The following is a 15,503-nucleotide window of genomic DNA, read 5'->3' on the forward strand; positions in this document are numbered from 1 at the left end:
TAAAACCAGTGAACATCTACAAAAAAGCTCTGCAACTATGTATGGATTTGTACGAACCACAGCAAGCATCATTCTTGCTTGAAAAACTGAGTGAAAAAGCGTTTCCTGTAAAACCAGGAACAAAACAAGGATGCCTGCTCTTGCCACTTTTATCCAGTATAGTCTTAGCCATGAGAATCAAAAGAAAAAAAAAATTAACTCATGGAAATCTCTCACAATCCTATAGACTAAAAACAAAAGATCAGAAAGATTAAGGAAACAATCCTATTTAATATCACAACAAAAAGAATAAAATGTATAGGAATAAACCTAACTAACAAGACAAAGACCTGTACTCAGAAAACTATAAGATACTGATAGAAGCAATCAAATGCAATAGAAACAGATGGAGAGATACAGCATGTTCTTGGATTGGAAGAATCAATATCATGAAAATGACTACACTACCCAAAGCGCCCTACAGATTCAATACAATGCCTATCAAATTACCAATGGCATTTTTCACAGAACTAGAACAAACAATTGTACGTCGTGTATGCAAGCACAATAGACCCCAAATAGCCAAAGCAAGCTTGCGGGGGAAAAAAAGGAAGCTGGAGGAATCGGGCTCCCTGACTTCAGACTATACTACAAGGCTACAGTAATCAAGGCTTTAAAACTCAGTAGAATTAAATTTGGACATCAGATAATTTGCTAAGACAGAAGCTAGACCAACAAGCCAAATCTCAGTTTCAGAATATCTACCCGGTAGAAACAGTTGCTCATGGGTCTGTCCCTTCTCCCACCGAGCAAGGACCCTGCTCTCTCAACAACCCCCCATTGCTGCCATTCTCCTTCATCTTCAGAAATTTAAAGAACACCCATACAAAATGTAACAATACTGGTACCAACTATAACACCCTTATCCACCCTCAAGTGCTGTATTATCCCTAGCAAACTTTTACAGGGGACTTAACTGTAGTGTATTTTCTATGTCAAACAAAGAAAAAAAAGGCAATTATTTAGGAAGGCATTTCAAGGTTTTGTTTTTTTTTTTAAACGTAATGGTTAACAAATGTCTTGTATGGCTATTGCTAACAATGAGACAATGTGGTTAAAGCCAGCATGAGCTTAGGGCATTCCGTGGGAGTCAGAAGAACCAAAAATCATTCCCACTGATTCCGCTCTCTTGTGCCCTCGGTCACCTCCATAGTGATGAACGAACACAAACTCCAATTTATATTAATTGGATGAGAATAAAAACTGTTCGTTCAACTTGATCTTTCGTTTAAAAAAATGAAGACTTTGAAAAGACGGGCACTTTGTGATTTATGCTTTGAATTTATTTCACATTTCTTAGGGCTAGTTTTCATTATGATCAAAGATATGATGCTACACAGAGATATTGAAAGCCCCCCACCCTCTGGTTGCCAAAGGCCGAGGAATACAATTACTGGGAAAGGTCAATTAGCTGCACACTAATTAGCCCGTGTGGGTCTCAGCCCTGTCACCCTGGATGTCCCTCCCACCGCAGGCCTGGGACAATTTCGCTGCTCATTAGGACCTGCACGCAGGGAGCTCTGCAGGGAGTGGAGGAGACAAACAGAGGCAACTGAAAGTTCCCCTTAGCTGTGCGGCAAGGGATTTATTGTGAGAAGAGGCTGGCGCTGTTTGCCCAGGTGAGTTCTTTCAGGGCTTTCACTCATCCAAGATCACCCTTGCCTGTATACAAAGGACAACAAGCTAGACAATTGTTTTTAACCAAGTTAAAACTGTTTTATATTGTAAACTTTATAAGAAATGCCCCAAAGTATCCTTTCAAAAAACTAAGGTCATGGCATCCCGTCCCATCTCCTCATGGCAAATAGGTGGGGAAACAATGGAAACAGAGACAGACTTTATTTTCTTGGGTTCCAAAATCTATGGGGACAGTGACTGCAGCCATGAAATTAAAAGACACTTGCTGCTTGGAAGAAAAGCTATGACAAACCTCAACAGTGTATTAAAAAGCAAAGATGTTACTTTGCCAACAAAGGTCTGTTTAGTCAAAGCTATGGTTTTTCTGGTAGTCATGTACAGATGTGAGAGTTGGACCACAGAGAAGGCTGAGCATTGAAGAATTGATGCTTTCAAACTGTGGTGTTGGAGAAGACTCTTCAGAGTCCCTTGAGGTCAAACCAGTCAATCCTAAAGAAAATCAGTCATGAATATTCATTGTAACAACTGATGCTGAATCTGAAACTCCCAATACTTTGGCCACCTGATGCGAAGAACTGACTCCCTGGAACAGACCCTGATGCTGGGAAAGACTGCAGGCAGGAGGAGAAGGGGATGACAGAGGATGAGATGGTTGGATGGCATCACTGACTCAATGGACATGAGTTTGAGCAAACTTCAGGACATGGTGAAGAACAGGGAAACCTGGTGAACTGCAGTCCATGGGGTCACAAAGAGTCAGATACAACTGAACAACAACAATCCCTGTCCACGAGTGTATTCTCTATCGTATCCCCACTGCTGCTCTGCAATATATGTGTATATGTGTGTATCAGTTGCTCAGTCATATCCGATTCTTTGCGACCCTGTGGATTGTAGCTCACCAGCTTCCACTGTCCGTGAAATTCTCCAGGCAAAAATGCTGGAGTGGGTTGCCCTTTCCTTCTCCGGGGAATCTCCCCGACCCAGGGATCGAACCCTGCATTGCAGGCAGATGGTTTACAATCTGAGCTACAAAGGAAGCCCTAATCGTATGCATACATAGGGCTGATTCATGTTGATATGTGTCAGAAACCAACACAATATTGTCAAGCAATTATCCTCCAATTAAAAATAAATAAAACTTTTAAATAAATAAGTGAATGAAAGAATGGGATGGCCCCTGGATGATGGCCACTCCTCTCCCCTTCCCTTTGCTTGTCTTTCTCTTCCCCTCTCTCCTGCCCCTCCCCTCCTTCCATTTTCCCATATCTCTGATGCTGTCATCCTAACCATGTTTTCTCACGGCAGGGAACTCAAGCAGGCCTGTCACTGCTCATTCACAACCAAAGAGAAGCAGGTGTGCCCCTTGCTTGGTTTCAGCCCAGTGGTGAACTAAGAACAGCCCACTATACAACCAAGAATCAACCGAAACAATACATCCATTGCTTGGAGGTTGTAATAAGTTGGTAGTCAGCTAGAATTGAACCAGCTGTGTTTTACTTCATGGCTTTTAAACAGACAATTAGACAACAAAGAAAATGCTTATCTGGAATCAGTGGAAAGCCAGAGTGGTCATTTTGAACTCCTGACTGCTTTAAATCCAAAAAAAAAAAAAAAAGTCTTGAAAAAGAAATAGAAGAATCTCTCGCAGGAAAAGTAGCAATAGGTATTTCCTTACGGAGTCACACACGTACCACAGAGCTGTAAGAAATGACTCTTGAGGGGAGAAACATAATCAGAGGCCGCTTATTCTTAAATACTAAAAGTTTCTCCCTGTGTCAAGGAGACGCCTGACTGCCATGTAAGACAATCTAGCCAAGAGCTCTTCACCGGGGCTCATTCAGTAACTCGGGTCTTTCAAGTCCCTTGGGCACAGGCCTGAGCTTGAGTGACTTCACAGAGACAGGGAAATATTTAGTCAGGCTCTTCAACAGCAAGGAAGGAACAAGAGCTGACAGGCATTCATATTTATTTTTTTAAACAACTGGCACAGAGATAAATGGCTTCACACCTTGCTATAAATTCCTTAAGTTTCCAGCCTCAGGTTTAAAATTTGAGATATAAATACAACACATTGTTACTTATGTCAGCTCCTGTTTCATAATCTGGATATCTTATGTCATATGTAACAATTCTTTTACCGAGAATAAATAGAACATGAAACTGCTATCCTCTTGCATACCTGTACGCCAAGCAGATGCCTCCTTGAGCTGCCCTCCAGACACTGGCTGGTACGAAGGCATGTGAGTCAGTTCTAATGAGGTGGATGAACCTAGAGCCTATTATACGGAGTGAAGTGACTCAGAAAGAGGAAAGCGAACACTGTATATTAAAATACACCTATGAAATCTGGAAAGATGGTGCTGATGAAGCTATGTGCAGGGCAGCAATGGAGACGCAGAGTGAACAGGTGGGAGGTGATGGGAGATGGGAGGAATGTTCAAGAGGGAGGAAACGTGTATGTGTACGGCTGATTCATGTTGATGTATGGCAGAACCAACAGAATACTGTAAAGCAATTACAGTCCAATTAAAAATAAATTTTTAAAAAAGACATTGAGAGCTTGAATGAATTGGGACAAATGCCTAGACTCTGTCATTTGACTGTAAGACAGGATAAATGGTATTCATTCTTTCTGTTTCAGCAGTTGGTCCTAACTGATTCCTTACTGAGAGACTTTATTTTCTTGGGCTTCAAAATCAATGCAGATGGTGAATGCAGCCATGAAATTAAAAGACACTTACTCCTTGGAAGAAAAACTATGACAAACCTAGACAGCATATTAAAAAGCAGAGACACTGTTTTGCTGACAAAAGTCAGTTTAGTCAAAGCTATGGTTTTTTTTTTTGACATTACTTTGCCATTACTTTTTGCCATTACTTTGCTAACAAAGGTCGTCTTGTCAAGGCTATGGTTTTTCCAGTAGTCATGTATGGATGAGAGAGGTGGACAATAAAGAAAGCTGAGCACTGAAGAATTGATGCCTTTGAACTATGGTGTTAGAGAAGACTCTTGAGAGTCCCTTGGACTGCAAGGAGATCCAACCAGTCAATCCTAAAGGTAATCAACACTGAATATTCATTGGAAGGACGGATGCTGAAGCTGAAACTCTACTATGATGTGAAGAACTAACTCATTGGAAAAGACCCTGATGCTGGGAAAGATTGAAGGCGGGAGGAGAAGAGGACAACAGAGGATGAGATGGTTTGATGGCATCACTGACGTGATGGACATGAGTTTCAGTCAACACCGGGAGTTGGTGATGGACAGGGAAGCCTGGTGTGCTGCAGCCCACAGGCTCGCAAAGAGTCGGACATGACTGAGTTACTGAACTGAACTGAACCTCTCTTTCATTTCAGTTTTCTTCCAACTAAAGAAAGTATAGTGGATTGAACAATATCTACTTAAAATGCATGCCCATCAAGAACTTTAGAATTGGAGCTTATTTGAAAATAGGGAGTTTGTAGATGTAATTGCATAAGGATCTCAAGAGGAAATCATCCTGCATTTCAGGCCCACCTGACAAAAGTCCATCTAGTCAAAGCTGTGGTTTCTCCGCCAATCGTGTATGGATGTGAGAGTTGGACCATAAAGAAGGGTGAACACCAAAAAATTGATGCTCTGGGACTGTGTGTTGGAGAAGGCTCTTGAGAGTCCCTTGGACAGCAAGACGATCAAACAAATCAATACTATAGGAAATCAATCCTGAATATTCATTGGAAGGGCTGATGCTGAAACTGAAGCTACAATATTTTGGTCATCTGTTGCAAACTGCCAACTCATTGGAAAAGTCCCTGATGCTGGGAAAGATTTAGGGCAGAAGGAGAAGAGGGTGTCAGAGGATGAGATGGTTGGCTGGCATCACTGACTCTGGGGAGATAGATGTGATCAAACTCCAGGAGATAGTGAAGGACAGGGAAGGCTGGTGTGCTGGCAGTCCATGAGGTGGCAAAGAGTTGGGCAAAACTGAGCAACTGACAACAACAATTCTTTCGACATTTAGTTAGAGGAGATTTTAAGATCTTTAAGAGGGAAAGGTGAGGAGAACTGTTGGCAGCAGCCCCATCACAAGCTTTCTCATCTTTGCTTCACTTTGATTAGGTAACAAGCACCCTGGTCTACCCAGGATCATTGAGTTTATACCTTTTATCCCAGGGTGACTAATAATAGCTCTCCTTGAACTTTCGAAGCCTCCTAGTATGAAGGATAAATCATATGGTCACCCTACTCATGGTTGCCTATTTAAGACACACAATATAGATGCTCAAAAGTAAATTTTGTAGTACTTAATAAAATAATTACAACAGCAAGCATATCTACCATTTTGTGAATTATCTATATGCTAGGCATTGTGCTTGGTATGTTCTCATTTAACTCCGCACAATGCCATGGTGAGATGGGTACCATTAATAACCTCATTTCATAGATGAGATAACTGACAAAGGCATTGAGTATAAGCCAAAGGTTATACGTAAGTACTAAGTGGCTCAGCTAGAATAATCACTAAAATTCATGTGGCATAGTACTCACTGCTTACAAATCCCTGTTACCAACATATTTAACCTCACCTGACACTTTCACCAACTCCATCTCAAGTATCATGTTCAGTATTTTCACAAAGCCACTTAGAGTTCAGGAAGACAATGAATTAGCCAGGATTACACAGACGTTTATAAGCAGATGGGCTTCTATCCAGGTCAAAACATGCATAAAAATCATCTGAGGTGCCAAGGAGAAGAACAGCTTTTCCTAGTGCATCCTAGCCCTGCAGAATCAGAATCTGGGGGGTTGGGGGGTGGGCAGCAAGCTGCTGCACTTTGCGCCTTCCTGCCCGGACTCTCTATGTGCAGTCAGGCCGGGAATCCCTGCCAAAGGCCAGAGCCGGACTTCAGCCTCTCGGCCCCAACTTTGCTGCCCCACTTGAAACTTTCCATTCTGGGTACACAGGCAACCCCGTACTGAAGACCTGGGCCCTCCTTCACCTCTGCTCCAGGTGGCCACCTGGTGTCTCAGAGACTCAAGGGGCAAGACAAGGGTGCTTCAACCTAGCCTAAGACAGACTCTAGAACAACGCAAAACAATTTGTAGGACACTCAGGCCTTCCAATGAACATGTTTTTTAAAAAGTATGCACAAGAAGAAAACAGCAAATGGATAAGTATCCACAGAGCAGAGGACAACTATATGTGTGGACACTACATTTGTGTACATACATACATATGTATACACACATGTGTGAGTATATGTGCATGTGCATATGTATGCACATCAGGGGCTTCCCTGATAGCTGAGTTGGTAAAGAATCCACTTTCAATGCAGGAGACCCCAGTTCAATTCCTGGGTCGGGAAGATCCGCTGGAGAACGGATAGGCTGCCCAATCCCATATTCTTGGGCTTCCCTTGAGGCTCAGCTGGAAAAGAATCTTCCTGCAATCCGGGAGACCTAGGTTTGATCCCTGGGTTGGGACGGTCCCCTGTAGAAGGTGACTCACTCCAGTATTCTGGCCTGGAGAATTCCATGGACTGTATAGTCAATGGGGTCGCAAAGAGTCAGACATGACTGAGTGACTTGCACTTCACTTCACTTCATGTATGTTCATGTACACCCACAAAGTGACATGTTTGCTTTTAAACTGGAAAATATTATGGAGAATTTGCTATTTCTTAATCATTTGCTAAAAGTTCAAAGGCTACAAACTGAATACAAAAATCATAGAAGAGATTATGGAGGGTAATATGTATAATTCTATAACTAAATACACGTGTGAAATGTAACATTCATTCAACAAATATTTTGTGATCATGCTATTTAGCAGGTTGTGCACTATTCTTTATAAAGTAGCGACTGAAACAGTCATTAAAACAAACAATTTCCCTCCCATATCAATGTGCTATTTCTATTTCCCAGAAACTAGATACATGATTCTAAGTTCATATACAAAAATAAATGTGCAAGAATATCTGGAAGCATTCTGTAAAAAGGAGCAATGATAGGTGTGGCCAGGGGAGGCCTTAAATATAACATAAGTCTCTATTTTGAACCGTATGACACAGGAATGTGAATAAAGGCTTACTTACTGCAACAAAATAAGAAGTCCAGAAACAATTAATGTTTTGGAAATATGGCATAATAAGGCCATTGTCGGGTTATTAACTGGCCTAATTTCCATACTGTCGTGTCTCAGGGAATGGGGAGACCCAAGGAGAGGGAGAAAACACTCGGTTTACAGGGCTGTCAGAACGCACACATATATCAAGTACTTGCCATCTTACATGGGTGTGGTTAGTTAGCACCCAAAAAAAATCACAGGTGTAGCATCAAAGATCACTTGTCATAGTTGACCCTAAAAAATACAGTAGTAATGGCAAAAGCTGAAATATTCAGAGAATCCTCAGACTGTGAAACAGAGACCCAGCATGAGCAAATGCTGTGCGAACAACAGTCCTGACGGGCTTGCTTGAGGCGGCATTGCCACAAAGCTTCAATACGTAAAAAAACACGGTATCTGTGACGCGCAATAAACCAGCACAATAAAATGAGGGATGCCTGGAGTTGTATAAAATACTTGTAAATAGTAAATTCAAGCTTTGAAAACTTGAAGTTGTCAAAGAAGTCTTGCTTCTATCCTTGTTTATTCTAGCCTATTTGCTTCATATCCCAGAAGCAACTTTTTTTTTTCTTTAGTTATTTGTTTTTCAGATTTCTGGTTTATTCTTCCAGTGTATAACTTAAATAAAAACATTGTCTGAAATGTATATGTATGTTCATATTTTAAGTCTCTTTCTTAGATAAACAACAGTATATTTTATACAATATCATCAAATTCTTTTTTCAGCTAATAATTCACCCTAGATCAACATGAATCAGCCATAGGTATACATAGGTATACATGCTGATGTTTGGCAGACACCAACAAATTTCTGTAAAGCCATTATCCTTCAATTAAAAAATAAATAAATTAAAAAAAATAATCCCCCTATAATTCATTCCAGAGCTGTATATTGCGATTTTTATTATTCTTTTTCATCTCATGTGTGAATAAATCATTGTTTGTACAATCAATACCCTACCTTTCCCAAATTTTTTAAATTAAAAAAATTTAAAACAGCACATCTATGACTAGCTTTGTGTATATATCTTTAAATATTTTTCTTCCAGCACATCAGTATCAGTGCTGGCTCATAGAAGGGGCCTGGGAAAATCAACACTTTCACAGTGCTGAGTCCGCCTAACACCCAAACCTTGGTTTCTAAATATCTGTCCTCACTAAAATGAACTTGATGAGAAATAGATGTTCTCAGCAAGTTGAAGACAGAGAAAGAACAGTGAGTAGCCGGAACAACGTGTGCATCTTGTGCGTGTTAGCACCTCACCAAAATCAACTTCCTTCCCTTCCCAGGCACATAGCTGACTACATCTCCCAGCTTCCTTTGTATTCGAGGTTCTCCTTAGCAATCATTTCTACCAGTGGAATAAAAGTGGATGTGATGAATACCACTTGCATGGCAAAGCAGACTTACTGAGGTTGTAGTGAGACATAGAGAAAGAGACAGATACACAATAAAATGTCTGATCAGTGGGTGGGTGGGTAAAATACAAATATACAGAAAAACTTAAGCAGGACATTCACGACCAAAGACTGTACAAGTGTGGTTTGGGAGCATGCACATATCATATCATCAGGCTTTGGGAGTGAAAATTAGCTTTCTACTCTGCACAGATAAAAATTAAAAATGACATCATACAGTAAAGTTAAAATTAGTAGGTTGAAGGGGAGATTTCCTTTTTATTTTATTTTTTAATTAATTAATTTATTTTAATTGGAGGCTAATTACCTTACAATATTGTGGTGGCTTTTGCCATACGTGAATCAACTGTAAACTTATAGAATGCCCCTTAAGGGAATAGATTTTATCATATTTATTTCCTGACTAATTGCTGAATCCATTGTCTTTTAAATATTTTTTATGTTCCTTTTCATATTTTTGTTGCTTTCAGTTATCTTTATAATTATCAGCCTCGATCTTCCTGTTTCCTATGTTAGAAATCAATCATTCTCCCTCTCTGCTTATCACCTCCATACTGCTTACACGTGTTTTTCATCTTCATATTGCCTAAAAATTAGCTAAGATTTTGAACTTACTTTCAGAAAACCTTAGGCCCATCAACATTACACATACAGTGTGGCACCAATAACATTTATCATTTAAAATTATCATAACTAATAAGCAAATACCGTTAAGTTTCAAGCCCATTTGTCCTGGAAATAAAATATTAAATCTTCCTTAAATTACCATACTTTTTAATAAGTATGGTAGTGTGATTTGAATGGTTGCTATTACAATATTCCAATCTTTGAGAAAGACGATGATGGACAGAGGAACCTGGTAGGCTGCAGTCCATGGAGTCGCTAAGAGTCGGACATGACTAAGTGACTTCACTTTATCTTTTCACTTTCATGCATTGGAGAGGGAAATGGCAACCCACTCCAGTGTTCTTGCCTGGAGAATCCCAGGGACGGGGGAGACTGGTGGGCTGCCGTCTATGGGGTCACACAGAGTTGGACACGACTGAAGTGACTTAGCAGCAGCAGCATGATAGGGCATTAATTAGTATACTCAGTTCTTAGGCATCAGTAGAATCCTTATCTGCATGTTTCTTTTAACATCTGGCCAAGTAGCTGGGCTTTAAACTGATCAGGTATTTTACCTGTAACTTTGTAACAACTCGGTGAAATAAGTATTTGAGTTGGGAAAACTAAAGCTCAAAGAGTTACAAAATTTACCCAAAGATAAATAACTGGATTTGAAACCAAGTTTATCTTATTCTAAAAACACTACTTTTGATTATTCTCTTTCTCTTATCAAAGAATGAGTGATTAACTATGATTAATGCATCCAAACCTTGCTTCATTTTATAATCAAAACAGTTATAAAGGTAGAATTTGGATGCATTTAAGATGAATTCTCAAATTGTTCTAGATCATCTCAGAAGGTTGTTTAATCTAATGGTCCAGATTTTTGAAACTCTGAGAAATGATGACAATATGTATGAAATGCAAAGAATGTTGTAAATAAGCGATTTTCGCCTTGGAGGTGAGCTAAAGAGACTGGGAGACCCACAAACTTCTAGAAGGCATAATTCTAATATACCTTCATGGTAAAGGTAATATGTCTCCCGAGTTAAAAATCACTGAACATATAGAAGATATTTTTGACAAGAATGTATTTTTTTTAATAATGCAATATATTCATGGAAATGATTATAAAATGCTGTGTTTTTTTCTAAGTCATACTTTAGGTGAAAAGTGAAAGTTTTAGACACAGTCCTGTCGGACTCTTTGTGACCCCATGGACCATTGTCTGCCAGGCTCCTTGTCCATGGACATCTCCAGGCAAGAATATTGGAGTGGGTAGCCATTCCCTTCTCCAGGGGATCTTCAAGACCCAGGGATCTAACTCAAGTCTCCTGTACTGCACACAGATTCTTTATAACTGAGCTACCAATGTTATCTGTTTAGAAAAATTTAAACATGGAAATACTACATATTCAAGCAGACTTGAAGATAATAAAAGGTTTGATTTAAGGATTATTTTTCTAAAATTCCCATTATTAGAATCATTCTTTTCTGTTTCTTATGGTTTATTCCAGGAAACCTCTATTCAACTGAAAAGCATTAACTGGGAGGGATAAATTGATAGCAAATTACTACATATTCAGTTATCATAAATAGAAATTCTGTGAAAGAATGGAACATGAGAAAATTAGTTATCATGAAAAATGAAAGAGAAATGGTTGATGCAGAATATATAGCTGAGATGGGGAAACTTATGCTGATAATTTCAGAGGCGAGCAACCTCAGAAAAGCCGCAAACACAATAGCAGGTGGGATCCAGGAGCTTATGGTGAGCCCAGCATGCCATGACTCAAAATTTTCCCATCACATTATCCAGGTCAAATATTCCAGTTTTTGTCAGAGTCCTGAACTGTGCTCAGGTCTCCTTCCCCTCTCTGCCTGGGGGTGGGCTCCACTCCAAACCAGGTAACACAGAACTACTGTGCTAGTAGCCATCAACCTACTGGTAAATTAAGCCAACAGGGAAAAGTCTACTACTATGCCACAGTAAGGCAAAAAGAAAGTGAAAGTTGCTCAGTTGTGTCTGACTCTTTGCGACCCCATGGACTGTACAGTCCATGGAATTCTCCAGGTCAAAATATTTGAGTGGGTAGTCATTCCCTTCCCCAGGGGATCTTGCCACCCAGGGATTGAACCCAGATCTCCTGCTTCACAGGTGGATTCTTTACAGACTAAGCCAGCAGAGAAGCCCAGTAGGCAGAATTCTAAGACGGCTCTCAATATTCTTAGTCTCTGGTCCACACACACTATTTTTAATCAATCCTTCTCTATCAGTGTGAGGACCTGTGAATATGATAGACATATATAATACAATATATATATATAATAGATATATATTATATATAATATAATAGACAACATTCCCAAGATTAGTATATGTCATATGGAAAATGAATGCAATTAAATTACTGTAGATGTAATTAAAATCCCTAATCAGTTGACTTGTTAAGCAAAAGGGAGATTAATCCTGGGTGGGCCTGACCTACAAATGAGGATCTATTGGTGAGCTCTATGAAAGAGAGTCTGCAGATCAGTGGCTAGAATTGAGAGGGTGGGAGGCGCTTGCTGGGCTTGAAGAAGCAATCACCATAGTTGTAACAGCCACGAAGGAATGAATTATTCCAACAACCATGTGGGCTCGAAAGAGGAAGGCAGGAGGAGAAGGAGATGACAGAGGATGAGATGGTTGGATGGTATCACCGACTTGATGGACATGAGTTTGAGTAAACTCCGGCAGTTGATGATGGACAGACAGGGAGGCATGGCGTGCTGCAGTCCACGGGGTCACAAAGAGTCAGACACGACTGAGAGACTGAACTGAACTGATTGTGAAATCCAATATTGTTTTCACTTTCAAGGCCATGTTAGATGTAGGGATAAAGGGATTTGCTACCCACAAAAGCGAGTGAAGTGAAGTCGCTCAGTCGTGTCCGACTCTTTTTGACCCTGTGCACTGCAGCCTGCCAGGCTCCTCCATCCATGGGATTTTCTAGGCAAGAATACTGGAGTGGGTTGCCATTTCCTTCTCCAGGGGGTCCTCCCGACCCAGAGATCGAACCCTGGTCTCCCGCATTGCAGACTCTTTACCGTGTGAGCCACCAGCAAAGCCCCCGAGGTTCATCTCAAATGAAGATGTGGGATGTGGTGAATGGAGGTTCCCGACCAGGAGCCCAGGGCTGCTGGAGCAGCTGTAACAAAGCGGCACAAACTGGGTGTTTTCATGACCAGCTATGTGTCATCTCACGACTCTGGCGGTCAAATCCAAAATCAACGTGCAGGCAAGGGTGGTTCCTACTGAAGGCTAAGAGGGAAATTTAGTTGCCTGCCTCTCTCCTTGGCTTGTAGATGGCTTTCTCCTCGCTCCGTCTTCCCATCAGCTTCCTTCTGCATCTGTTGCTGTGCTCAGATAACAGGCTATATTGAGTTATATATATACTCTTTATATATATATATACTCTTTTTAACACAATCGCCTCTGTAAAGACCCTGTCACTAAACAAGGTCACCTGCTCACGGACTGGTGGCTAGAATTTCAACAGATCTTCTTTGGGGCGCTCAATTCAGCCCATAACACATCACTTGAAACATGTATCTTTCAGAGAAAGAACCTAAGATTCTTTCACTTTGTTCTCAAATCCATTTTCTCTCATTAAGTACATAAGAATCGTGCATGTTGAGAAGTCGCCTTATGTCTAAACAAGCCTGGATCAGATCAGATAAAGTTGCTTGCTTGCTTGAACAGAGGATATCCTATTGCTAAATAAGGCTTCATTGAATAGGACTATTAAATAGATGGGCCCATCAGTTTTTCCAATGTTTATTGGCTTCTTATTGAGTTAATCATTTTGTAGAAATAAATCCAACACAAAGTATCAGATTTTTCTCCTTGTGAATATAACTTAAATCCTTGATTTAAAACATTATACCATACTCCTATTTTAAGTTTGATTTTTCAAATAATACTTTTATATCCTACCATGTTGAGTTGATCAGATGCTTAATGCCTCATATTTATTTTTCACTTGAGTCACTAATATTATGACAATATTAATGCCACAGATTTTCAGATCAAAGCAGATCTCATATTTTCAAAAGGAAAAACTCAATGCTTAAAACAAAACAAAAAGTATTATACTTAAAGTATTAAAAGCAATTTCCTCCTTGAAAATTGCCTCAATATTTTTTTTTCAACTATGCCCTAACAGAAGAAGAAAAGTGGCAATGGAAACTTCTGACAAACAAATAACAGAATGTGGAAATGCAAGTTTCTCAGAAAATACATTAACTCTTTTTTTAGGAATATCACAAAAGGGATTGGGACAAATCTAAAAAGGAACATAAAAATAATCTAGTCAATGGGACCAGTTATATACTTGTTTGCAAAGCTTCTGGTGAAGATAACCTTGATAGAATTCAATATTAAATACACTTTTCTAAATTCAGAGATGTTAAAAGTGAAATGAATCTTCAGTGCAAGAGACGGGGGTTTAATTCCTGGGTTGGGAAGATGCCGTGGAGATAGAAATGCCAACCCACTCCAGTATTCTTGCCTGGGAAATCCCATGAACAGTGCAGCCTGGCGGTCCACGAGGTCACAAAAGAGTCAGACACTACTGAGAGACGAAGACTTCCCCTTTTCTTTCACTTCCAGACACAGAAGACATGAATCTGAGACTCCAGGGATGGAAAAAACATGATGTTATAAACTGAGCCAAGAGAATCATGGTGACCTCAGAACACTAAAATACAGTTTAAGGTATACAAGAGGATCATAATCATGCTTGACAGGCCCTCTTCCTAACCACTTTGCCAGCATCTTCTATCTGCCATGCCCAGCGCCACTCAGGAAACATCTCTTGCCCACTGGTATCTGTTACAGACACCTACAAACCATCTCTGATGGTCCAGATGCAGACAGAATGCATCACATGAGGGGTGGGGAAGAGGGTACAGCAGGGACTGACTGTGATGCTTGCCAGCTCTATAACCCTTGCCGCTCACCCCTGGCCACTGGTCGCAGACCAGGGTCCCTCTGACCTTTATGGAGAAGGTGTCAGAAAATCACTGGGAAACAAACACGACCCCACACATTTCTGTGCAATTAATCTCCTGTTTGAAAGACAGGTGAAGGAGCCCTGTTGAGTCAAAGATGAAAGATGTTTTTGAAATTTGGACTGACAGAGGAATGCCCTGTAAAAAGATAAAAGACCCTGCTTTAAGATAGCTACTTTTCATTTTTACCTTCAAAAAGACTTGCCTTTTATGTTTCCCTGAGGTTATTCAATAAGAGGGCAAAAATCTCCAATGGCCTGTCTTCTCTTATAGAAGAGAAAATGGTTTGGCATTGGAGTCTGGAAAGGAAAAGAACAAGATTGAAGATAAACAAGATGTTCTGATATTGAACAAACTTGATGACTCATTTTGTAATAAGTGAGCAGCCACTCTCAGATAAAATTCATTTTATCAGGCTAGTTATTTTGTCATTTGTCAACTGACCCATCTTTCAGACATTCAGCTACTCAACCGAGAAGCAATGCAGTAATGGAGCAGAATATTTTGAAATATTATCTGATAGTATTGTTCTCTCACTGCTATCCTTCTCACGCCCTGCAGCATTCCACCTGAAAAACTAGAGTCTCTGTCTCGAATGGAGGACATACAGAAAATTCCAGGAAAAGAAAGGGTCAAG

General features: G+C 40.2%; 1 protein-coding gene across 6 annotated transcripts in view; it reads right to left on the minus strand.

Annotated features, from left to right (window-relative positions):
- The window catches only part of PRKN (parkin RBR E3 ubiquitin protein ligase), a 1,214,524-nt gene that overhangs the window by 850,212 nt on the left and 348,809 nt on the right, over window positions 1–15,503 (minus strand). The window lies entirely within an intron of this gene.

Source organism: Cervus elaphus, chromosome 26 (genome assembly GCF_910594005.1).
Source record: "Cervus elaphus chromosome 26, mCerEla1.1, whole genome shotgun sequence".
Taxonomy (NCBI): Eukaryota; Metazoa; Chordata; class Mammalia; order Artiodactyla; family Cervidae; genus Cervus; species Cervus elaphus.